This window comes from Haemaphysalis longicornis, unplaced genomic scaffold (assembly GCF_048455015.1).
Source record: "Haemaphysalis longicornis isolate Haplotype H1 unplaced genomic scaffold, Haemaphysalis longicornis Haplotype H1 scaffold_2, whole genome shotgun sequence".
Classification (NCBI taxonomy): domain Eukaryota; kingdom Metazoa; phylum Arthropoda; class Arachnida; order Ixodida; family Ixodidae; genus Haemaphysalis; species Haemaphysalis longicornis.
This window is the reverse complement of record NW_027526295.1, coordinates 4,323,459-4,350,598: the sequence shown is the minus strand read 5'-3', so window position 1 is coordinate 4,350,598 and position 27,140 is coordinate 4,323,459. Positions and strand designations below refer to the sequence as shown.

Below are 27,140 nucleotides of genomic sequence, written 5' to 3'. Positions count from 1 at the left end.
CTACATCTATGGCCACTATTATTACGTCGGAGGCATGCATGCAGCATGTGACAAACTAGAGGAGTGAGTGTGTATTTTAGTCTCAAAATATTCGACAGTAAATACATCGTTGCTGGAATGACAATGGGCACCAAGTTAACTTGACGTAACAACAAACCTTTCAGCACGGAAAATCGGGAACCAAGTGCAAAAGCTCGAATTTTCCACCGTTAGATCATCATAAAACAGCGTTCGCCACTTCTGCAACGACACGCGGCTAAATGCAACGTAAAGAAACCAACAACACACTTCCATACCGTGCGCGCCCGCCACAGAGGAAATTTTCAACCGCGCCGTGACGGCGTAGTGCAGCAAGAAAAGTTTGTTTACAGCCCTAGGTAAGATAAAGGCACATGTAGGGGCTAAGCGGTACCATTTAACAATGAAATGAAGCGGGCGCAGAGCCACAGGGGCGAGTAAAGAAACAGCCTAATTTTGGCAACGTGTGGTACTGTTTTCCCGGTCGAGCGCCGCTGTCAGTCGCGTGAATAGGCGGCGCACGCTCAGGCTTCATTTAGAATACAAAGGCTGGACAAGAGAACTCCAACGCAGCTGTATTTTTCATACGTACAGCGACTACGGAAACCCGCGCTTAGCCAACCAACGACAAATATTCGCTCCAAGCGCACCGCGCCCAGCGTACAAAGGTTGCTCGCGCCGGCACAGTTCGCGTCACAAAGTTCGTTCAAAAGCGTGGAACTTCACGTACCTTTTCTCCATTTGAACCGGTATTTCCGCATTGCGTGCTCTGCGGTACGAATTAATGCTCCGGCATTGTAGTCCATCACCAAGAGCGGTCAATGCCCGCCTTCTATGTTTTGCTAATTGGTTTCGGTTTCAAACGACCGTACCAAAATGGCGGACCTAGTTACCGGAGTCGACGTGAGATGGCGTGCGCATTTTGCATAGGGTCTATACGCAGCGGCTTTTGAAGTGCCCTAAACGTACTATTTACTTACAGACGTCACCATACCAAGTTTTTTAGGGCGCGGAAGCACAAAAAGAAGCGAAAGAGAACCAAAACACTGCATGAGCCCCTATCAGCCGCGCAGCGCTAATCCCGTCAACGCCGCGGAGAAGCGGCGGCAGGCGGCGCAGCGATCACAAAGCTCGAGGCCTCGAGGCATATGCTATCACCATCATCATCACCAGCCTATCTACGCCCACTGCAAGGCAAAGGCGTCTCCCATTAGTCTCCAATTACCCCGGTCCTGTGCTAACTGCTACCGATTTATCCCCGCAAACTTCTTGATCTCATCTGCCCACCTAACTTTCTTCCGCCCCCTGCAGCGCTTGCCTTCTCTAGGGATCCACACGCCCGCTGGCTCTTACCGAAAAGGAATTGGTTTTCTTGGACGCCGCATCGCCGGACGTTTAATCACTCTTGACGATTACACATGCGCCATCTTCATTTGTAAAGTGTATAAAGTTGACACAGTGGCAATAAAATGTAGTTGTTGGAAGTTTGCGCCGTGTGTGTCTGTCCTCACTTCGTCCGTGTCCCCCTTTTTAGCGCAATTAATGTATTTAGCAATGGAGTACCAACGTGCCCAGGACGCTACGATTATTTAGTTAAAGTAACCTCGCATTGGCGAGATTCGCAACATCGGGAGTCCCACGTATATGCCAAATGGGCGTAATCATCAAAGGAGGTGATGAAACCCTCCTGCCACCTCGCCAGATGTTAATGCCGACGTATCCGTGCTCCGGTCAGTACGGAGGGAAATGGACAGACGTCGATCGGAGGGCCGTCTAGTGATGACCTCGCTAAAGAGTCTGCTTCTTCATTCAGCCATAAACGCTTATGCCCAGGCACCCATATCAGGCGGATTTCTCTTGAGTGGGAAGGGACGAAAAAACCAAATGTGCGAAGAAGAGCTGAATTTTGGGTGGATATCAAAGCGGAGCAAAAAGCTCATGAATCAGACACAATTACGACATTTAATATCTGATGAGGTAAGTTTTTTAATGCTATGACTATTGCTATAAACTCAGCATAGAAGATTGGGGTGAAGTCCGGAGGCGAATCGAAAGCGACCAGTTGAGTTGTGGACTGAAAATCCCCACACCCGCTCTCTCCTCAAGTTGAGACGCATCAGTCGCTACAACCACGTACGAATCCAAGCTAGCCAGATAGACGTTCAACAAACCCGTTAGTAAACGTGTAGGCAGCATTTTCACATTGTTAGGGAAAAAGTTATTAAAGGTTAGGGGAACAGGGAGAGCTTCCCAGGACATCTGCATAACGGACGGAATGTTAATATTAAGGCGTGAAAGTAATGTCTCGGCATACACGCATTGAGGACGGTATTGGTGGAGCCACCACGAGTCAAAAAATAAAGCCGGTCGAGCCACCATCAGTCACAAATCTCTGCTGAGGGGCGATTTGAAAATCTTAAGCATCGTCAGCGCAGTTAAAAGCTTAAACCGAGACTCTAGTGCAGGTAGCCGGGACTCTAAATCATCATCACCAGCCTATCTACGCCCACCGCAGGGCAAAGGCCTCTCCCATTAGTCTCCAATTACCCCGGTCCTGTGCTAACTGCGACCAATTTATCCCCGCAAACTTCTTGATCTCATCTTCCCACCTAACTTTCTGCCGCCCCCTGCAGTGCTTGCCTTCTCTAGGGATCCACTCTGTTACCCTTAATGACCAACGGTTATCTTGCCTTCGCATTAGATGCCCTGCCCACGTCCATTTCTTCTTCTTAATTTCTACTAATATGTCCTTGACGCGCGTTTGTTCCCTGACCCACTCCGCTCTCTTCTTGTCCCTTAATGTTACACCTATCATTTTTCGCTCCATTGCTCGCTCAGTCGTCCTCAATTTAATAGTGCTCTGCTCAGCCTCCAAGTTTCTGCCCCGTAGCTAGGTGAGTACCGGTAAGATGCAGCTGTCATATACTTTCTTCTTCAGCGACAATGGTAGGCTCCCATTCATTATCTGAGAATGCCTGCCATATGCACCCCACCCCATTCTGATCCTTTGAATTATCTCTGCCTCATGGTTGGGATCCGGGGTCACAACTTGGCCTAAGTATATATATTCGCTTACCACTTCCACTGCCTCGCCACCTATGTCAAACCGCTGTGCTGTCCCGAGGTTATTGATCATTACTTTAGTTTTCTGCATATTAATTTTCAGTCCCACGGTTCTACTCTGTTCGCCCAGTGCGGAAAGCATGCTTTGCAATTCGTCCCCCGAGTTACTTAGCAAGGCAACGTCATCAGCAAATCTGAGGTTACTCAGGTATTCTCCATTAACCCTTACTCCCAACTGTTCCCCATCCAGTGTTCTGAATACTTCTTGTAAACATGCTGTGAATAACATTGGAGAGATTGTGTATCCTTGTCTGACACCCTTCCTTATAGGTATTTTACTGCTCTCCCTATGGAGGATGATGGTAGCTGTAGACCCATTGTAGATATCCTCTAGTATTCTTACATAATGCTCATCTGCCCCCTGGTTCCGTAATGCCTGAATGACTGCTAGGGTTTCGACCAAGTCAAATGCTTTCTCATAATCTATGAAGGCTATATATAAGGGTTCAGTATACTCAGCGCACTTCTCTATCACCTGATTGATCGTGTGAATATGGTCCTTTGTTGTATAGCCTTTACGGAACCCTGCTTGCTCTTTAGGTTGACTGAAATCTAAGGTTGCAGAAATTCTGTTAGCGATTACCTTGGTAAGTGCCTTGTAGACGACTGACAGTAAGCTGATCGGCCTGTAATTTTTCAAGTCCTTCATGTCACCTTTCTTTTGGATTAGGATGATGTTCGCGTTCTTCCAAGATTCGGTACACTTGTGGTCATTAGGTATTGCGTGTACAGGTTTGCCGATTTTTCAAGTACAATTTCTCCGCCATCCTTCAAGAGGTCTGCTGTTATCTGATCCTCACCAGGTGCTTTGCCCCCTTTCATTTCTTTCAAGGCCTTCCTTACTTCTTCGGTCGTTACTGGTGGGATGTCTATCTCCTCTGAACTACTTTCTCGTTCGGCATTATCCTGGATGTCCCGGCTACTGTACAGATACCTATAGAGCTCCTCGGCTACTGTGACTATACTTTATCCCTATTTGTAATGACATTGCCTTGCTTGTCTTTAAGTGCATACATCTGATTTTTCCCCATGCCAAGACGCCTCTTCACTGCTTTCAGGCTATCTTTGTTCTTTACAGCGTATTCGATCGGTCTGCGTATTACAGCAGCGTATTACAGCGTATTCGATCGTAGCCCGTCATGTAGTCTGTCGCCACGACAATCTACTTGTTCTGTGATTGTGACGTAGGGAACGGGCCTAGAAGGTCCATTCCAATCTGTTGAAAGGGCCTCGACGGGACGGTGATCGGTTGCAGAAAGCCGGCGGGTCTTGTCGGCGGCGTTTTTTGTCGCTGGCAGTCACTGCAACTCCGAACGTAGTGGGTGACGTCGGATGTAAGGCGGGGCCAGAAGTACTTCGCCTTGATTTTAAATGCAGAGCATTTATTTAACTCACGATGTCACCCGGCGTTGTCGGCGTTGGCGTGCCTCGGCGTCCGCAACAGCCATTCCAGGTGCGCCCTCTCCCCCACTCCTCCTCTCCCGCATCACGCTACCCTCCTCGCTCTCAACAACGGGTCCGCACCCCTCCCCCTACACTATATAAAAAATAATACTTACCGGCGCCCGGTTTCGGTCCCACGACCCTGCGGGCGGAACGCAAGGTACATGGTGCTCTACCCACTGCGCCACAAAGCCGACACAGAATGGAATGGAAGGCTACGAACGCGCCTTATATCCTTGACTCATTCAAACTACGTCAAGAAGCTGCTTATACAACGCATTCACTACCTGTGGGCGGAACGCGAGGTACATGGTGCTCTTCCCACTGCGTCACAAAACCGACATAGAATGAAAGGCTACGAACGCGCCTTATATCCTTGACTCATTCAAACTACGTCAAGAAGCTGCTGATACATCGCATTCACTACCACCAACTCCCCAAACACTAAACGTTAACGCAATACACCCACCCCCTATGCGACGCATTTACTCGAGAGAGAGAACAAGACTTTATTAAGAACAAGACTTTATTACGCATTTACTCGAGTCCCCCTCGCGGGGAGATGGGCCCTTTTTGCAATATTGCGAGCTGTGCCGAGATGTCCGGAAGACGGCTCGTCGTGGCACGCTTCCAAAATTTCGTCACGGAGCTCAGCGGGGATGACAAGTAGGTAATGCCTTCTCGTTCCGGGGCTGAAATTCTTCTTCACGAGGAAGGAGTTTTTGAGGCTGAATGCTGGCAAGTTCCGCTTGAACGCCCTGGGCACGGCGACATTTCGTCCTTCGAGGTAGTCGATCATGACGCGCAAGTCGGGGTCGGCACGCTGCTGGGCGGCTAGGTCGCTCTCCGTAACGACTCCGAAGAACGCGCTGTCTTCATCGGAGTCTAGTGGTGGCGGGTAGACGGGGGCGCGGGGCAGGCAGTCGGCGTCGGAGTGTTTCCTGCCGGATTTGTAGACGATTGTAACGTCAAACTCTTGCAGGCGCAAGCTCCACCGCCCAAGACGGCCAGAGGGGTCCTTCAAATTGGCGAGCCAACACAGCGCATGGTGGTCTGTGACAACCTTGAATGGTCTACCATATACGTATGGGCGAAATTTTGAAATGGCCCATATAATTGCGAGGCACTCTTTTTCAGAGGCTGAGTAATTTTTCTCCTCCTTCGACAGACCACGGCTGGCAAAAGCGATTACGTTTTCGCTACCGCTTTGCTTTTGGACGAGAACGGCACCCAAGCCTGTATCGCTGGCGTCGGTGTGCATTTCTGTTTCGGCGTTTTCGTCGAAATGAGCGAGCACGGGAGGGCTTTGCAGACGTTTTTTCAGCTCGCAGAATGCCTTTTCTTGGTCGTTTTCCCAGCTGAAAGGCGTGCTACCTTTCGTCAACCGTGTGAGTGGCTCTGCAATGCGAGCGAAGTTTGCGATGAAGCGCCGGTAGTATGCGCACAGCCCCAGAAATCTTCGCACGCCCTTCTTGTCTTTCGGCCTTGGGAAGTTCGCAATGGCCTAAGTATTTGCCGGGTCAGGTAGGACTCCGGCGGCGTTGACGACGTGGTCCAAGAACTTCAGCTCCTCATACGCGAAACGACACTTTTCAGGCTTCAGCGTTAACCCCGATGTACGAATGGCCTCGAGTACAGACTCCAACCTTGCAAGGTGTTCGTCGAAATTCCGCGCGAATACCACAACGTCGTCGAGGTATACGAGGCAAGTGTGCCACTTCAGGCCAGCTAGCACAGTGTCCATGACTCTTTGAAACGTTGCTGGTGCCGTGCACAGCCCAAAAGGCATCACCTTGAACTCGTATAGGCCGTCTGGGGTTATAAACGCAGTATTCTCTCGGTCTCTCGCGTCCACTTCAATTTGCCAGTAGCGCGCGCGGTCTTCAAATCCATCGATGAGAAGTACTTGGCATGGCAGAGGTGGTCGAGGGCGTCGTCGATTCGTGCCAGGGGATACACGTCCTTTTTGTTGATTTTGTTTAGTCGCCGGTAGTCAACGCAGAACCTTATTTTTTCTTTACGAGTACGACCGGCGCAGCCCAGGGGCTTTTCGATGGCTGTATAATGTCGTCGCTGAGCATGTCGTCGTCTTGAGTCCGGATGGCTTCCCGTTTGTGGGGAGAGACGCGGTATGTCTGACCGCGTATGTCTGACGTAATTTTGAACTCGACGAAAAACACTCGCTGTAGCGACGCAGCAAAGCCAATAATTTGTTCCGTTATTCTTTCGGTAGCGCCGGATTCACGTCGAAGGGCTGCGGAAGCTTGAAGGTGCCATCGGGTGTGCGTTCAAAGTCGGCAACCACGATCACGTCACTTGCTTCTTGCGTTTCTTCGAGGAACGCAATTGCAGCTCCCTTGTTTAAATGCTGGTACTCTTCGGTGAAATTAGTGACCAAAACGTGAGATTGGCGTTACTTAAAGTGCGCAATGCCTCTTGCGACGGAGACACCGCGGTCGAGAAGCAACCTTCGATCACGATAGCGTCGATGTCAGAAGCAGCATCCTCACAGTAGACGGCAATCATCAAGCTTGCGCGGGGTGGCAGCGTGATGTGATCGTCGGCGATCCTGACAGCAGCACGATGATTGGGGTTCGGCTGCGGCGTCGTGGAGTGATCGGAGGAAAAAGTTATCGACTTGGTCTGCAGATCAATTATTGCACCGTTGTCCGTCAAAAAGTCCATTCCGAGAATTACGTCGCGGGAGCAGTTAGGTAAAATAACGAACTCAGCAGGGTACGTGGTGCCGCCTATGGTGACACGTGATGTGCGCGTTCCACTTGGCTTTACGAGATGGCCTCCTGCTGTGCGTATATGCGGACCGTCCCATGTTGTCGTAACTTTCTTCAGCTTCGACGCGAATGACCCGCTAATTACCGAGTAGTCGGCTCCCGTGTCGATGAGGGCGGCTACGTCAAAGCCGTCGATGGACAACTGGACGTCGGACGCCGCTTTCCTCGAGTTTCTGGTGCGTCGGGGCGTTGTATCTCGGCTTGTGCGTGTTGACGGTCGGGCACCATGCGTCGTCATTCTCGTCATCTTCTCAGCGGCAGGCTCTGTCGTTTCGGGTACGCGTCGCGTCGTGTCGTCGTCGGATTCGGGAGTCACGTCCGGGTTAGATCGAGTCGTTGGGCTGCAGGTACGGTGTTCGGTGCGGCCATGCGTCGTTGGAGGGTTTTCGTTTTTTCGCCGTTCTGCAACTTCACCTCCAGAAGTTGCTGCTTTTAGTTTCCCCCGCGTGGGCTGGGGGACCTTCCATGTGAGAAGTCAGCGGTGTTATGGCGGTTTGGCGACTGGTACCGGTAGGGCGACGGCGAACGGTTGAAACAGGCAGGTCCTCGGTTCGTGTTGGACAGGTATTCGTCGATCTGAGTAGGGCGCTGCCCGGGTCGGGGGCGTGGTGCGTCGACGGAGAATCCTCGCAGACCGAGCCTCTTGTAAGGGCAGCGACGGTAGATGTGGTCGGCCTCTCCGCAGTGGTAGCACAGCGAGCGATTATCGGGCGTTCGCCACACGTCAGTCTTCCTTGGCGTCTGGTATTGGTCTACAGGGCGTCGGGCGGGCGGCATTGAACGGCGGTATGGCTGAGCCTCTTGACGACGGGTTGGAGCAGGGCGGGGTTGACGAAGAGCTGCGGAGTAGGTCATCGCTTGGGGCTGACGGGGTGCTTCTGAAGGCATAGAAGTTCCCAGCGCCTGTTGAACCTCTTCACGGATGACGTCAGTCAGAGAAGCCACTTGAGGTTGCGGCGTTGTTGGAAAAAACTTCTGAAGCTCCTCCTTGACCACTGCTCGAATAGTCTCGCGCAATGTATCGGAGCTTCCAGTTGCGGCACCGATGGTCTCCGAGAACAGCGCGTTGACAGGGCGGTCGTACTGTCTCGTTCGAATTTCCAGCGTCTTCTCCATCGCGGCCGCCTCAGACGCGAATTCAGCCACCGTCTTCGGCAGGTTACGGACTAGACAAGCAAAAAGCTCTTGCTTCACTCCTCGCATTGGAAACCTGAGCTTCTTTTCTTCGGTCATTTCGGTGTCCGCACGGCGAAAAAGTCGCTTCATTCCCTCAACGAAGATCACGACACCTTCGTTGGGGTGCTGCGTTCGAGTTTCAAGCAAAAGCGCAGCTCGCTCTTTTCTCATAACGGTAGTGAAGGTCTTAAGGAACACTCTTTTGAATTGAGTCCAGTCGGTCAAAAAACTCTCGTGATTCTCGAACCAAGTTCGAACAGCATCTTCTCAGTAAAAGAAGACATGCCGGAAAGTTTCTTCGTCGTCCCACCTGTTGAAGATGCGGACGCGCTCCAGCTTCTCCAACCATTCTTCGGGGTCTTCAGCGGGGGCTCCCCGGCGCTCCCCGGAACGATGGCAGTTCCCGCGGGGCTGCTGCAGGACGATTGGCGACGTTGTTGCAGCGTTCCTTCTCTTGGGCCCTTCTGGCATGAGACCAAACTCGGGTAGCACTCCTTGCAGTCGGCGGCTTTCTCTGGTTGGGCTGGCTTGGCGGCTTCCAGATGTCGTAGAGAGCATAAAGGGTGAGTACCCCGCACCTCCACCAGATGTCACGAAGCCAAGGACGACGCAGTTGTCTTGAAGGAGAAACAAGTTTATTGGAGCGAACTTGTGCTCCCCTAACAACCCAAAAGAATACAGAGGCGGCGAAGCAGCGGTCAACAAAGTGATTTGCGTCGGCGAGCGTCGCAGAATCGAATGCCGAGGCGTCTGCTCTGCAGGCTTTTAAAGACGATAGTCTTTCTTGGGCTACTTAAACCCAGAAATTTTGGTCTGTCTGTATGTCTGTCTGCCCGTCTGTCTGTCTGTGACTCGATTCAGCCACCCTTTTTTTTTCTTTATTGCCTTCTTTGACAGGATGACAAAACCAAGACACACGTAACTGATAATCTGTACACTCAATACTCAATACAAACACTAGAACTGTAGCCCTTTTTGGGCAAGCGGGATGATTTCAATATTCTTTCATTACCAACAATGCTTCAATTGTGAGTAGCCACTCTGGTTTAGAGGGCTGAAGTTTTTGTATCTGTACAAAAGAACCTATTGACTCTTTGAAGTAGTGTCTGATAAGCCTGGCATCTGGGTCGGAGTAGCGTACCGCCATCCTGTTTCTCCAGATGCTATGTAGTCCATACAGCATAATTGTGTCAAGCGGCACACCGTCCTCATTTTCAACATTCAAAAACCTAATACCGTAAGCATCGACAGGCAAATCTTTTTTGAGTGTTCGCTGTAGGATGTCCCAAAAGAACACCGCTCCCCAACAATCCAAGAACACGTGCTCAATTGTTTCTGGCTTTCGACACAGAAAACAGTTCACACCCCATGGCACAAACCATCCCTTTTCCTCCATCCAGGTATTTACTTCCAGTGTTCCAGTATGGAGTTTAAAAAAGAAAGATTTCACTCCACCTGGGACCGTCATTCTTTTCACTCGCTTAAGTACATCTCTCTCAGGCCTTAGATTACACTTGCTGCGGTATATTGGCACTGGCAATTCACTCTCGACAATATCTTTGTACAGTTTCTTCCGACTCACCCCGCTTAAGTACTCTAAAAAAAAACGCACAGAAAGAAAACGGTATGACCATAGAGTGCAGAAAAAAGAAAAAAAACTCCGGCAGGGATCGACCCCCTGACGGCCGGAAATATACACAAGGAACCCGACGCGCTATCCGCTGGACCACGCCGCCGGGTGGTAACTGCGGTAGATAATGTTCAAGTGTACAGCGTGTAGTTCTGTGCATAACGCAACAGATCCATTGCAACTGGTGCCCGAATTCCCATCTGTGCAAGCGAACGTGACCGCGTTTTGCGCCTTGCGCTTAGCGCTTTGCTAGGTTTAGGGACTATTGCTCAGTTCGATTCGAAGTAGAGCCTCACAACCATAGTTTTTCTCGTAAATAACAATCAACTCGTCGTCGCCTAGTTAAGATAGGTAGCTGGGCGATCGGACGACTGATTTGTTTCCGCACAAATTAGCGCAAGCTAAGTGCTTTCTTAGTGTTCGATACATATGTTAAGTGCTCTATGTAACGTATGTGAAAGGTGTCGTCCTTGTGAGTGTCAGAATAAAGAAACATGCCATATTTTCCTGCATCGGCGAAAGCGAATTCGGTGTTGCTTAGCCTGAATTCTTCAAATTCGCGTCGCTAGACGATTGCGACTGTGAAATGCAAGCGGGTTTTACAGCAGTTGCAGCATTGTCATAGCTTGTACCGAGTGTAAAAGATAACTTCGAGACACTTACCTGTATAGCGAGCATTTTTGTTTTGCAGTTGTCATCAGCAACATGCATTTTTTCTAGTCTGTTAAACATATACATATTCATTACGCTCAGGAATCCACTTTTGCTATTGACACTAATTTTTGCGTTGCTGTTAAGGCGCTTGAAAGCTATCATTGGCCGTTATTACCTCGCACGAATCGTATGCAACATAACCTCGCCGAGAAGAGTATGGCAACCGCGCTTCGCCGCTCCTAGCCATTACCCGCCGCTCTACTAACCCTAGGCGATTTTCTTATAACTAACATCAATATTTTGTCCCGTGGCACCATCTAAAGCACCCAGTGACTGCAATGGCTTGTGTTTTGGAAATATAAAACTGTTCGCAGACATATGCGCGAAAGGGCAACGACGACGCCATTAGGGGATTAACGACGCAGCAAAGAGACTAACTGCATGCGTTTCGTCTTCCCGTTACTCCTTATAGATCGGCGGGGACGAACAGTTAGTCCGCATTTATGCACACGGCACGTACTCTGCCGCAGGTACTCCCCTTGAAGATGAACGGTCGCCCGCGAAGACTAACGGCTGTATTTTAGTCCCTATTTTAGTCCTTTTTGCCTAAGAGTGCACCACCTCCTTAAAAAATCCACGTACACTTCCCCTCATGTACTCAGAGCTCACAAGAAATTCAGGCAAAAGTCTTCCGAGTCGCAGCTGACAAACCGTCCTAAGAAACGCGTCTTCAACATCATGAAGAAACAGAAATCTATTGACCACTTGCCTTAAAAATAAGTGCGATAAACCAAGTCCGCCTTCACGCACTTTCCGCAAGAGGTTCGGTCTGTTCCTTCTTTCCCATGATGAACTCCAGATAAACACGGCGAACACACGATGAAGTTTCTGAATATTAGCCCTTGAACAATGCAAAACTTGCATTACATACCACAGATTGCTTATAAAAAACAAATTGCAAACTGTGGCTTTCGCAAACATTGATAAACCCCACCCTTTTCACTTCTCTGTCTTTTCTCGAAGTTCCTTGAGTTGCTTGGCCCAGTAAGGGTCACTGTCTTGATAACTGTCTAGTGGCACCCCCAGCTGCTTAACAGGACTCGTGACCCACTGGATGTTGGCGAAAACGCTTGGCGTGGACTGCCATTCGCCATGCCAAAAGCCTAAGCATTTAGACCAGTTTACTGCACTACCGCTAGCTAAGCAAAAGTGTTTCACGGTTTTTACTACCTCGAGAATGCTTTCTTTAGTAGTGCAGAATACTGCAATGTCATCTGCGTACGCTAGTAGTCGAACTTCTGTCATTTGCAACCGAAAACCTTGAATGTTACTGCTTTTAATGACACTTAAGCAAAACGTCTCAATATATATGCAGAAAAGGAGTGGGGATATCGCGCATCCTTGCCTCACCGATCGCTGCACCTGAACTCTTTTTCCAACTGCCTTATTAACTATAAGACGGGTTGTGCATTTACTGTACGCCATACGCACTCCATTTCGAATAACTTTGCCGACATTAATGTACTCTAAAATTTGAAATCACATGATCGAAAGCCTTCTCCAAGTCAATCTGGAGCATTGCGACCCCAGATTGTGTGGCATCACAACACTCCAGAATACAACGCGCCTTATGTACATTCGTGAATATAGTCCGCCCTCTGATCGCACAAGTCTGGTGTGAACCTACAATATCTTGCATTACTGCTTGGAGCCTACTAGCTAATACTTTCGTTAAAATTTTATAGTCTACATTTGTTAAGCATATAGGCCGGTAAGATTTCACATCTCTGAGTTTGACGGCCTCGTCCGTTTTGGGGATCAGTACAGTGTGTGACGTAGAGAAGGATGGGGGTAGTACGTCGAGATCGTATGCCTCTTTAAAAACCATTTGCAGCACCGGCGCAATTTCATTCTTAAATTTCTTATAAAAGGCAGCCGTTAAACCATCCGGTCCAGGGGATTTTCCAGGATTTAGGTTCTCTATAGCTTTCACGATTTCATCAAGAGAAATGGGGATTTCCAGGTATTCTTTTGTTTCTTCATCTAATCTGGGCATTAACGTCAGAAAATCTCGCTTAAATATTTCACAATTAACTTCATCTTTTGCGAAGAGCTCACTATAGTATTAAAAAAAGACAGTTGCTATAATGTTTGTATCACGAGTAATTGTTCCATTATTTTCTATTTCCACGATGTCATTGCGCCGCGCATGCCATTTTTCAAGGCCTAAGGCTCGTTTGGACGGCATCTCGCCCGCAGTTATCTTTTCAGCCCTTGCCCTTACAAGCGCGCCACGGTAACGCTCTGTGTCTATCGCTTCAAGTTTTCGCTTTACTGTTCGTATGTCATTTTTGTACTCGCCAGGTTTCATGCATTCTTCGGCTAACAAGGCTTCTAAGTTTGCCCGCAATAAGGCCTCTTGCTTTGTCGCCTCATGTTTTGTCGCCTCAGGCTCGATCTTTCAATTGCTTTGATTTTTTTACACTCTGTTTGAAGAGTTCCCATCCTTCACAATGGCAGCTGCCCTCATTTTCCAAACTTTCTAGCAACGTAAGCGTATTAGCTACGAACACGTCATCTTCTAAAAGCTTCCCATTTAGTTTCCACCCTTCCCAACTAAAGGCATTCTTATTTTTTGTTTTCCTGCCAATGCAAAACAAAACCAAGCAGTGATCACTGAAAGTCACCGGACAAACTTCGTATTCTCGACAATCAGGAATCCATTCTAAGGATAGGTACGCTCTGCCCAGTCTACACTCTTAATCTGGTTCCACGTAAGATCCACTTAGTAACTGGAACTTTTTTGCAAAAAAGTTCCAGTTATATATTTGGAACCGTGTTCCACATATCCTGAAAATTAAGTGGAACAGTTCCCCACATATTTTTGCAACTAAATTATGTGGATCGGTGTTCCAAATAAAAGTATGCGGATCACTGTTCCAAATAAAAGGGTAGTTTAAGTTACTGGAACATTGATCCATGTAAAATGATTATGGAATTTATCCGGTGCGCCGTTCCAGGTATCTTCAGGCCAGCTGTTTATATAAAACGGTGTTCCTATAGGCATTGGGAAGCTGTCTATGGGACTCCACTTTTCCAATATTTCTGCTTTCCTGTCGGTATACACCGAGGTCATATGCCAGGCTGGCGGATGCATTGGTATCAGCAGGAGACCGCAAGCACCATTTTAACACAGCCTTGATATATGACCCGCAGTGATACCAACAATTTGAAAGTAGAAACCATCGGAGCAGTGTGGTCCCTGACAGTTCCCAACAGTTGCCTATCGGAGCACAGTTCTACATAAAAGTTGGTCTGAGGCACCTAGAGCGGCACACAGTCTTTGGCTTCACCCGCAGAATCCTCTTCTGACTTTCAGCTGCATGTAAAAGAAACAATATACTTGCATTAAAATACGCACGAAACCAACTATTATGACTCATACACTGCTTTTCAATATACTATACAACTTTATTGGGTGTTAGCATGAATACATTTCAGATTTTAATAGCTGTCTATTTTAAATTGCACAGAAAATGACCAACGTACAAGGAATAAATACCATAACGATAACACTAGGCTCGAAGTGGCATTTTCTCATATTCACCTTTACTCAAAAACATGGTTAATAAAGACGGTATTAGGGGCAACTGCTTCACAAATAAATATACGTGTGCGTCTACCGTGGCACTGACACAGACATTATACAACAGTGAGCATCAAATATGCTGTCTTATCAGATAAACCAAGGTAATTCAAAGGCGGAATGACTCATTGCGCTTGCCATACTATGTTTACGCATAACTGTTTGGGAAAATGCAGTTTGCTATTAAATTGTAGGGAAAGGCCTAAAAACAAGCCATACACGGTTGTATTATCACAAACCTACAACAGTGCAGTGCAAGAGTTCAGGAAAACAACGCTCGAGCCAAGATTAACGATAAAACATTTTGACACGAGAGGTCACATGTAGCAGTATGCCACCATTAAAACGTGATTATTAAAGATAGTAGTTTCCTGACACCAGACGTAAGTGTAACATCAAGCTATTTGTAGGCAAAATAGACTTTATGAGCGTCCTGAAAAGGCCTGACTTAAGGCACGTTACTTGCCCAAACAATATGTAGTTGTTTAAAATAATTCATCCCAAGAAATCTCACAAAAGCCAGCGTGAATCTTATATAATTTTGCAAACCAGGTAGCTGGAAGCATGTTACACATATTAAAATTTAACAAGCAGACTAATCATATACGTCATCAATTCAAGCGGGAACAAGTCAGACATCCTTAAGAAGCAAACAAGCCAGCGTTTAATCATACAGGTGACCAGTTTTACAAAGCAGACTTGAAAGCATTTTTTCCAGCCTCAACATTTTACCTTAGGTGAAATTCACAGTTGCGTGCTATAAAAACCCTCCCGTCTTGCTATCAGTGTAATTGTGACCAAAGCCCTGCTTCTGCCAAGCAAGAAATGCAGCTTTGTTCAAAGAAGAAAACTTGTTCAAGCCAAATACGCACATTTTCAATTCTTCTAGGTCATGGGTGTCAGCTCATATCCGGTACTAAAATTTATCAATGAAAGCGAAAGCCATCTGCGTAAATAATCACTGTCACTTTTGCATCAGCAGCAGCACTGCCATGAAAAAAAAATATCATGAGCTACACTTGAATAATAAGGACGTTACAATGCGGTGCCATGAACTACATTACCACCCACTATAGATTCAAAGGCAGCCTGCGCATTGTGCCAATGATGAAAAATAAGGCATGACTTCAGTGTTCAGTTGACATGAAACTTGCATGTGCCAGTAACTTAAACCTCTTCATCTGATTTCACCCCCTCCATGCCTTTCATCTGACCTCCTTCATGCCTTTTAAGAGATACTTTAACCTCTACCAATAATTTAAAATCCCAAGTAGAGCTGAACACTTCAAGTATTTCAACAGAGACTCCAACTTAAATGACACCAGGCCACTGTCAAACTTCTCATGCTTTCCAAGAACTCCCTGCAAAAGTCCCAAGAACTCTTCATAGGCACACAACCATATGAACATGATGACACGAAAAAGATGACATATGCGGCGAAGAGGATGACCACATTCTGACGTGACAATGCAGGCGGCGAATCCGTGATGTGTTTCTTGCGGGCAATATTGATGCCGCCAGTCACTTCTCTCAGAATAACTGGGCCTCGAGAAGACTTACTGCTCACCTCATGTACCTTCAAGGAAACAAGAAAATTTGGTGACATGGTTGGTTTAAATGAGTGAGTTGCTTAGTCCCTTTCATAACACAGTAATTAATTTAAAATCAGTGATTTCTTGGGTTTTTTTCTGGGAGTGCTGCTAAAGGTGAAAATGCGCTAAACAATATCACCACAGACAATCAATGAAATTGCCCTGATTCTGGAAAGTATCCCACTTTGCTGCATCGGTATCCTTAATATAACGTTTTTTATCCTTGAGAGGTTTCGTTTATTAATCAAATAATAATTACTATAATCACCTTTCGGCATTATATTTTACACACCTTCTCTCTGCAAAAAATGTTCTCTGTACTGTATAATGTGCTCCCTAGAATGCTGTAGTGAGGCTGGCTTAATATAACTTACAGCTAAACGATGTTTCTACCACAAAGAAATAAATGGCCAGTCACAAGAAAATCATAAATATCGCACTGTGGCAGAAATTTTTTGTGGCATTATTTCCACCTAAAATATTTCCCTATCGATGTGTATTCCTCCATGGTGCGTAGTGGTATGAGCCAGAAGTTGAGCTGACTAACGCTGAACTAGGCTGTTGCACAATGTTCTTATAAATCACAACTATAGCACATTTTATTGCAGACATCACTTCCTGTACTCTAAACAATTCCCTTTAAAAAAATTACCCCTTATTTAATCACCTATCAAAATCCAATGCAAGCATTACTCATGCTACGCCTGTATTTGGGAGTATTATTGGTGCTACGGGCGTATTAAAAGCGGGAAATTTAAATCGTCAGTTGCCACCGTATTGTTGTAGCAGCAACCACGTTGGGCGTGTCCGTGGTGCTGGCAAATCACAACAACTCTCAAGGTGTAAAAGCTAAATATTTACAAAACTAAAATACAAAATAGTGGTTTTTTTTGGCCACTGTTGGAGCATCCGTAATAGGCGGAATGTGAACACAATGGCCAATATTGGCGTTCACTATAACTTCTTAACACTGAGATTTTATTAGGACGAACAGACCCAGAAATTGAGTCTCGCAAAAACAAAATGCCAGCTTACCCAACCAAAATTAAGACCCGGGTGTTTCTGCCAGGGCAGTCTTGAAGTGCACTTCAAGGAAAGTTTCGCTAACGTGTTCCGAAAAGCTCCTACTGTCACCTTGAGCCACAGGCCAAGCTGTCACTGAAAAGAAGTTTCAAACCATTAGTTATAAAGAAACTACCAAAAAATGCGCCATGAAAGACCCAAAAATGGCAGTGCGTACTTACTTGTAGAATGCAATGATTTCATCCCGTGCAAGAGCTTTAATGTGTTGCCTTCTGATGATACACGTCCAAGAAGGGGTCCAAATACAATTAAAATGGCCATATGCATTCCATGTACCACTGTTTTAGGTCTACCTTCGCCCTATTGCCTAGAAAATAAACAGTACAAAAATATCAGAGAATAAATTTATGCCTTGCTTTACCCAGGGAGCACGAGAAAATATTGAACAATGTCTGATTCGTTCGACGAAAGTAGAATGCCTTTTGTACAGCGGAAGCCCTGGTAATCTTTTCTTGCTAAACAAAAATATAAAAATATTTGAACATACTTTAAGCTCACCTGTCCTTGGTCTATGAGAACTGGTGAATATCTGCACAATATGCACGACTCAAAAAGCACTCTTTTGTGGCTTATGAGCTCCACAGGGCATTCATAATCCGCCACACTCTCCCCGACGACCCTTCAGCATGCCAAAGATGTCTTCAGCCAGTGAATGCCACAGCCATGACTTCGCAGGAGCATGTAAAGAAAGGAAATAATTTTTGATTTTTTTTCTGCAGAGGAACAAAAACATTTGTCACAACCTATCAGCGGAGGGCCAAATGTCTCCACAGTCAGCCATATACTCTTTCTGAACAGGTCATAGAGTATGAATACAGAATGTAGCAATCTGCTTTTGCAGTATAATTTCTACGTTCAAAGTAGAACAGAAATGGATTAATGTTTGGTGCACATCATGATGCAACAACTTTGCACCCGAGCGTTTTGAAAATTATTCCAACTCTCGAGCTGCCACTGAGATTGATAGCATAAAATGGCAGGAATGTATTATTTTTAAACTTACTTTGTGACGTTAAAGCTTCTAATAGTCCACACGTGAGTTTTATGGGTAATTATTCTGAGGTCTCAGGTTACCACTGACATTGACAGCATAGAAACGGCACCACACTTTCTGCGTGTTTCCACCTGCCTTCCCCTCCACAAAAGGAACGTTTTGTTACTACGCTACTGCTGAGACAACCACTTTCCCTTGCATTTCACTACACGTCAGGGAGCCAACTTAAGTTGACTAGTGTAAATCGAACATCTGAATTCATCGAAGGCATTGGAAGAAACGGGGAATAACTACACACACAGCACAGATAAACGTACGCAGTGCTGCCGCTAACGCCTTGAACGCACATTAACATTAGGCGGAATAGCGTAATTAGCACAGTAAATTTATGGCTCTCACAAGACCAACACAACGCAATTAACACGGAAGTTTGAAAATACCGATAAGTCTAAAGACAGACGCTCCGACAAACATGTTGTGCAGTGTGTGCGCGTGAGACAATAGCGTGCGACTAACCCGAGAAGATTCAGTACCGCTGACAGGTACAGCAACCGTCAATATACAACTAAGCAACACCACACCATAAGCGGACATGCAGACTCGAGAAATGCGCGCACCAGCCACTTTCTAAATAGCACTAGCTAACGTACGCAGCCATAAATGTCAAGCCGACTCCGACCCACATAAAACGTTTCTCGCATCGAAGAGGAAGCGGAGCGGCACGTTTATCGGACGCAGTGATGAACAAGTCAAAGAACAACCGTTACTAGAACATAAATAAGCAGCACTGACCTTTTTTGCGCCTCCCGGCAAAACTTCACTTTGTCGAAGAGTAAATACAGCCCGAGGACATGAAGAAATCCGCAGTTTGACGCCACAACCAAACCACAAACTGGTAACCGTTCCCGCCAGTCTGACCGACAGTTCATTTAGTACATCAGCGCATAACGCGAGCAATCGAGAAAACCGCTATAGAAGGCCACTGGTGGCGCTGCATGCGGATGAACAAAAACTAGCTTCCGTAAACGTTGAGACGTAGGGGCGCTGCTGTCGTTAAAAGTGTTCACGCAGTCCCGTTTTTCCCTCATCGTCGTTGTACCCGTTACCGTCCCACTATACCATGCATCAACGCAAGCGGCGCTGCCTTGTATTCTTTCCTCCATGCTGTCAACGCATGCGCACGGCATGCCGCACTGAAGTGGCGGTTGTTTCGTAATCGTTTCGGCCAACGTTTCTTTCTCCGTGCCTTTGGCGATGCACGCCGTGGCCAGTGACCAGTCCGCGGAAGAGATCACAAGCTCGGCACCCTTGATCGCTTATGTTTGCTTCGGAAAATGGGAGTAGGCCTCTAAGCGGATGTCTACGTTACTCTGAGGCTGGAACAAAGAGCTCAGATATTAGCCAATTTAACACGTTAGTTGGGCTGAAGTTGTTTCTCTCCGCGGTCCGTGAGCGCGTGCGGTATGTGTGCATAAACTTTGATGACAGCTTTATTTCTTTCTTTGCAGTGAAAACAAAACGACGCTTCTTTATTGACTGCGTTCTCTTGACAAGTCTTTCCAATACCAATAATAAATACTGCGACGCTCTTTGATACCCACGTTATAGAAAACTACTTCCGCATAGTGAATCCAGTGTGAATACTCGCTAATTAGCGGGTAATAATACATCTGCCCGTTTTCCAGCAGTTTTTCATCATGAACAACAATAGTGCAGGAAAAGAGCAACGGGGGGACCAGCAGGAGAAGGCAAGTCATTCGGTGAACTTGAATTACTACGGCAAGTAACAACATTAGGGTAACACTGCGAATTTTCGCGATACTGCAATGCATAATTTGAAATAAGAATACCATTTCAGTATAAATATATAGAATGTAAGGCAGATGCCGCGGGGTAGATTTAGTTCTCCGGGTTTTGTGTCATTCTCCTCCTGCAAAGAGGCTTTCGTTTTTGCTTGTGAAAATTACTAGCCGGGACGAGACAAAATACAAAAACTAACTTCTAAGCATATAACTGCATGCGTAGCATGATGTGTGTGGTGTAAAATTTGACGCAGTCGGTTACCATTATGTATGTACCCCATCACAACAAAAGTAACGTGGACTAAGTACCATTGAGCGCGTACTACACCACAGCGAGATGATGACTGAGTGCTGAACATAAACTGCCGTTTCTGCGACGCTTTGTAAACCAAATGCATAAAATTTAATGGCCTCAACAAGTATTTCGTAATGAAGATGTTCACAAAAGCACCACGAATTCTTCAGCCCCATAGCAGCTATGGCTTTGCCCGAACGGCATATGGGGAAAGGGAAGACGTTTAGTCCTTCTCAAATTGAAGTCACTGGTAATTTTGTACTTGACTCCTCAAATTAGAAAAATACGATGTTCACGAAAGCGGTTTGGGTGCCGCAGAACAGCTGGAAATGGGTTCCTGCAATTTCTTCTTTTGCGTAAGATATCCTCCTCTCGACATTTTGAATGCTTTGTACGCCGTTGACAAAAAAGTGGGATTTCGTTTTCTGTCAAAGGACGTCACTAAAACTACAGCTTAGCCGTATTATGAAAGTTAACTGCTGCAAGGCAGTATCATAGATGTCGACGAAGTTCATTAAATTTTATGTGCGGTTTGCGCGTGTTTATTAAACGCGCACGTGCATCTTGGGTCAAGAAGCACCTAATATATATGCGGTTCATTGTTCCAGTTGATGCATGAAAGAGTGCATACTTCACTGCCGTGCACGAGTTATGTGGAACAAGACAAGAGCAAAAAATATACAAACGCACTCTCCCCAACCGTTTACTGGGACATAAGTGGAACAGTAACAGGAACCGCCGACATCGCATGACCCCATTTCTTCGGTTCCAGATAAAAACCACGAACATAAAGAAAAGAAGCTGACGGTTCCAGATAAGATCCACCTATATGTCTTGTTCCAGTTATTCTTTCGTTCGGATCCACATAAAATATATGGATCACCCTTTTTAACTGGAACTTATATGGAACCAGATTAAGAGTGTAGCGTGGCTAGTACCTTGGAAGTGTGTAAATAACACGGGCCCATTGTTAAAAGTAGCTCCAACATCTTCTAGACCACTTTCATTAATTACATCACTCAAAATAACTGTACTTGCATCCCGAAACGGCGTTGCACTCGTATTATCGCGCGAAGAACAAACACAGTTGAAGTCTCCCAATAACACTAGGAAACGATCCGATTTGCAATAGTTTCCCACCGATTGGAAATCTTCCTTTCGCGCTTGAACTTTAGTTGACGCATATAGACATATAACTCTCCATTCCTGATTTGACAGTGTAAAGTCACACACAATAAATCTTCCATTCACACATGCAGTAACACTTTCTATCACAGCGCCAATACTCTTTCGAATAAATTTTAGTTTCGGTCAATTTTAGTCTCTTGAACAGCAAAGACATCGATGTCCTTGTCCGTGGCTAATCGATATAACTGGTTTTGCCTCTTTTTCGTCGCCAGCCCTCTCACATTAAGCGTAGCAAATCGCAACGGTTTAGCTACTTCTACTGGCATAATTGATTAGCGAAACCAGGCAAAGAGCACTGCGCTTACCTTTCTAATTACTGCATGTGAGTCAATGACACTGAACCAGATCACTTTCCGTCGCGTGAAAGCGACGACGACCGTTGTTTGTTCACATTTCTCTTCTTCCCGACGACGACTTTACACTTCTGCTCATTCTGCTTCCGGTTGCCGATAGGAGCGGACGCAGAATGGTGGGCTCCGAGCGAGCTGCGTCAGCGGCCAACGCAGGCCGTGGCAACTCGTTTTATGCCGTTCCCAAGGACTACAGGATCATTCTGCCGCAAATACCTTCAGGAGAAGAAATGAACCGCACAGTTGTGCTGCATTGTGACACCAAGGGACGACCGTACAGAATTGAAGATTTTCGGCAGCCGCTCAAGGACTTAGGAGTCATTCATGAGGTGAGGCGTTCCAAATGTCACACGTGTGGCTTGTGAAGTTTCGCACGGACGACGCGAAGAAGAAGATTGTGGACGCAGGGCACCTAGACGTGAAAAAGCGGGTGTGTCTGGTGGTTGACCCCAACAGACAGGAAATTCGCGTGAAACTTCATTGGGTGTCATTTGATGTGACGAATGACACTAACCGACGTTTATTCGGCACGTACGGTGAAGTGAAGGACGTGACCAGTGAACGCTGGAGAGTAGAGGAACGCCGACTCGACGACTCGGTTCGTACGTTTGGTTCTTCGAGAGGGCGTGACCTTGGACTGCCTCCCACACCAGCTACGGCTGGGTAAAGGTACGGCTCTTGTGGTCGTGCCTGGAAGAGCGCCCATGCTGTAACACCGCGGGACACATTCGCAGGGAATGCCGGGTCCCGAAATGCGGCGAGTGTCATGGTTTCGGACATGAGCAAGCTGAATGTACGCGTTCGTACGCGGGCGCAGCAAGACGCGGCACCGACGACGAACACACTGACTTGGTGATGGACGAAGAAGAAGCAGAGAACGCTGCCTCAGCTTTTTCGAACGAGGTCAAAGAGGACGCCGACGTGAAAGCTACAACGCAGCCTGTCGTAAGCGAAGTGGCAGAAACAGGCGCAAAGGAGCTACCGCGGCGGACGCCACATCCACAGGTGATAACGCGTCCAGCGAGACGCAGAAAGAACCAACGGCAAACGCAACCCAAGACAGCAACGCGGAAAATATGGAACACCAAGAAGGCTCGTCAAAGCGACGAAGAGAGCAAACTACGGATATGACAGATGAGCAACTTTTTTTTTTTTTTATTACCAGTCATCAACACACACTTACAACACAAAAATAACCACACTGCATTTGGTACAACCAACACCGACATTAACATACCAGCCGTGCTTCCGGCTAGGCTTTGTCATTTAATCATCACTTTAGAGAAATTAACGGATCTAAAAAATCCAACCAATCTGGTACTGGCTGCTGGACTCTCAGCCCCTCAACGAACTGCGTGACACTCTCCCGCAGAAACTGCCGGGCCGGTCGAGCATCCACGTCGCCATGGAGCCACGCCATGCGCGCCCTCCATATGCTGTGAAGGCCCAGGAGCATTATTAAATCGTAGGGGACTCCTTCGTTATTCTCTGTGGGTAAATACCGTATACCATGCGGGGTAAGTGGGAAGTCTTTGTGTAAAGTTCGCTGCATAACATCCCAAAAGTGAACCGCCATCCAGCAGTGTATAAAAACGTGATCTATGTTATCCGGTTGTTTACAAATTGTACAGTCAGTACCCCATGGTGTATCTAACCCCTTTTCTTTTAACCATGTTTGCACAGTAAGTGTCCCCGAATGAAGTTTAAAAAAAAAAGACTTCACCCCCGGTTTTACAGCCATACGCTTAACTCTTTTCAGTACATCCTGCCCTGGGCCTTCTTTGTACAGTTCTCTATATCTTGGTATCGGGAACAGACTGTCGCAAACATCTTTATATAATTTTCTACGTGACACTGTACTCAAATATTCCATCGAAAAACGAGTTGACAGAAACCTGAGTGACATGACAACTTCTTTAAAATATCCTGAAATCCTTCCCTGTATGTGCAAACTGGATACGACAAATTCCGGCAGTGCCTGAGACAGCCGCACCTGGCAAACTGTTCGCAAAAAAGGATCGCTTGTATCGCGAAGAAAAAGGAACCTATTCACCAACTGGCGGACAAACAGGTGCGACAACCCAAGCCCGCCCTCCTTGACGCGTCGAAAAAGGTTATCTCTACTGCACCTTTCTCATGTAGATGACCAGATAAACACAGCAAATGCACGATGCATTTTCTGTACATTCAAACGCGAACAGTGCAACCCCTAGCAAAAATTACCAATAGACAAAACCAATAGCCTATTGGGTTATTGACACCAATAGCTATTGGTGTATCAGTCTATAGGTGTATTGGTACCTATTGGTGTATTGGTCTAGTCCTATAGGTGTATTGGTACCTATTGGTGTATTGGTCTAGTCCTACAGGTCTATTGGTACCTATAGGTGTATTGGTATCATGGGCCCACTGGAGCACCAATTGAAATATGGCCAAATGCATGCCAAGGCCTTTAGTTCACTGCATTCATTTGGCCATGCTACACTTGCTTCAGCAAGTTTCTAAACACAACGTGGTCCCACTACCCTTCAAATACCACAAAGCCGTAAGTGCTCGTTGACTGCAGTTTTATTGAACAACAGGCTGTCGAATTTCCGCTGCATATATTCCTCGAGTCAGAGCTGCAAGACCTGCAAAAACAGTATGGAAATAATTAGGAACTTCTGCAATAACTGCACATTTTTATAAGTGAGTCTAGCATTTCGTCCAGGCGAAACATATCTCTACGGCAGCACGCCGCTCAACCCAAACGAACTACGGTGCGTGAATACGCCAATGTGGTCGCAACGCTTCTAAAATTAGACATTCCGTTTCGATTCCATCTGGATGAAACATTACCCGCGGCACTTCATTTGGTTAATCGCAACACAAAGTCTTACATGCATTTGTACTCAGTTCACACGTGGTTGCATCGATAGTGGCTTTTCCAAAAATGAAAGCGCCGCTTGTCGACCTGCTCTGCTATTTTTAATAAAAATTTTATCAGGAAATAAGAAGCTTCTACAGCTTCGCGGTGAAAAGGAATGTGTACATACCTTCAAATGCAAAAATCCGAGCTGCGTAATGCGTGCACGTTCGTCACCTCGCCGTGCGTGAAGACAATAATCCTTGAATACGAGCGACGTCGAAGGTGTCTTTACATTCTAGTGCTCCACAGATGATGTCCTCGTAACATTAAAACTATCAAATAAAATGTGAGGCACTAAAATTCACAAGCACGGTGGCTGGCCGCTGGAATGAATGCCCACGCCGGGGATCGTGCCGAAGCGCTGGACATGGAAGAAGCCATTTTGCTTTTTCTTGCATACGAAACCTCCGCCAGGTTCATACTTTCAGAGAAGCATTATTGAGCAGTTTTAATTAATGTATTTCACCTTAAAATTATGAAGCAATTTTAAAATGCGGGGTTAAATATTTTGGTGTTAATTTTGATTTTGTAGGCTTTACTTTCTGCAAACATAATGAAGTACGACACCTATCCTAAGAACCGGCCGTTGAATCGGCACCCAAAACAAATATGGCCGCTCCGCGGCTCAGCGAGTTTAGAAAAATTAGAGGCGATGATTATGAAGGCGAGCGCTGACGCTCGCCAAAAAAATTTATAACTACTGTAGGCACAGAATCACACGCGCGGTGTTTTTTTTTTTTTTGCTTGTCGCAAGCATTGCGGGCAACCACCATGAGCCGGCGGCTGCAACTCGTTGCTGCCAGGAAATTTTTGAGCGCTACAGGGACGTTATTTTTAAGGCGTGCTAAATGCAAAATGCTTGCAGCTAACGTGAATCGAATGTCTTCGGGCAGAAACATTGCTTGCAGGGCTGCAGATTAATTTTGACCACCGGCGGTGTGTACCGATCGAGCGCCGCAGCGCGAGATCGACACACGGGCAGTTTTACCTTTCTCCTCGATCTGAAAAACAACCGCTGCGGCCGGGATCGCACCCCCGTCCTTGTGCTTAGCAGCACACCGCCTAAAAAAAAAGCTGACAGCTCTACTTTTTATTAGTGCCTGTAAATCAATAGCCCCGAACAATGTATTTGACCAATAGATATCCCCTATTGGTCTATTAGGCTGATACAACCAATAGCTATTGGTCCCACTATCCCAATAGCTTTAGATCCCAATAGCTATTGGTCCCATTGGGACCAATAGAACCAATACGAATTGGTCTATTGGACCAATACATGTCACTCTATCGGACCAATAGATTTTGTATTGGTCCTATAGATACTCAAATAGAACCAATAGCCCGACCTATAGGACCAATACATTATTTCTATTGGACCAATACAAATTTCTATTGGAATTTTTGCTAGGGACACTTGCATAACGTACCACACTTTGGCAATAAAAAATAAATTACAAACAGTCGCTTTAGCAAACATGGAAAGAAAAACCCCTTTCCATTTTTCTGCCCTGTCGCGTATGTCCTGCGTTCGGGCACGCCAATACGGTTCGCTGTCCTGGTAGCACTCCAGTGGCGTCCCTAGATACTTAACGGGACTGGTTTCCCAGCTCACGTTGGCAAAAAAATCCGGTGTCAAAGACCAGACCCCATGCCAGAATCCCAAACATTTCCCCCAGTTTACCCCACTACCTGTGATTGACCCAAAACGTTTAACAATGTCCACCGCTTTTGTAACACTATCCTTGGTCGTACAGAAAAGAGCAATGTCGTCTGCGTAGGCCAGAAGTTTTACCTCTGCCTCGCATAGCTTAAACCCGTGAATGTGTTCACTTTCAATTATATTTAAGCAGAGCGTTTCGATATACAGGCAGAAAAGAAGTGGGCTCAGAGGGAAGCCCTGGCGCACCGACCGTTCCACGCTAATGGGGGCCCCCAGCGTCTTGTTTACAATTAATCTCGTGGTGCACTTTCGGTACGCCAGAGCCACCCCCTCCTTGATGACTGTTCCAACGTTCACATGATCTAAAATCAGCAACAGTAATTCATGGGGCACACAGTCAAACGCCTTCTCCAAATCAAGCTGGAGAACAGCCACGCGAGCTCGGGCAGCGTCGCAGCATTCCAGCACACATCTCGCCTTGTGTGTGTTAGAAAAAAATGTGCGTCCTTTTATGCCACACGTCTGGTGTGGCCCTACAATCTGCTTGATGACTGTTTGAATTCTTTGTGCAAGCACCTTTATAAAAACTTTGTAATCGACATTTGTCAAGGATATAGGGCGATATGCTGTAACATGTTTAAGTTTGTCCGTGTCCTCTGTTTTAGGTATAAGTATCGTGTGCGCTTCTCCGTAAGAGGGTGGCAATGCCTTTAGTTGGAAGGCCTCGTTAAATAGTGCTGCCAAAAGTGGCGATAAATCGTTTTTGAAGACCTTGTAAAAGGCTGC

At 46.5% G+C, this 27,140-nt stretch overlaps 1 long non-coding RNA gene across 1 annotated transcript; it reads right to left on the bottom strand.

Annotated features, from left to right (window-relative positions):
- Positions 1–13,611: 13,611 nt before the first annotated feature.
- LOC144168695 (uncharacterized) lies at positions 13,612–19,059 on the bottom strand. The gene is made up of 5 exons (XR_013322204.1): positions 18,944–19,059; positions 17,656–17,824; positions 17,319–17,464; positions 17,110–17,232; positions 13,612–16,058 (listed from the first exon to the last, which is right to left on the bottom strand). It is a non-coding gene; the product is annotated as an uncharacterized LOC144168695 (long non-coding RNA).
- Positions 19,060–27,140: the final 8,081 nt, after the last annotated feature.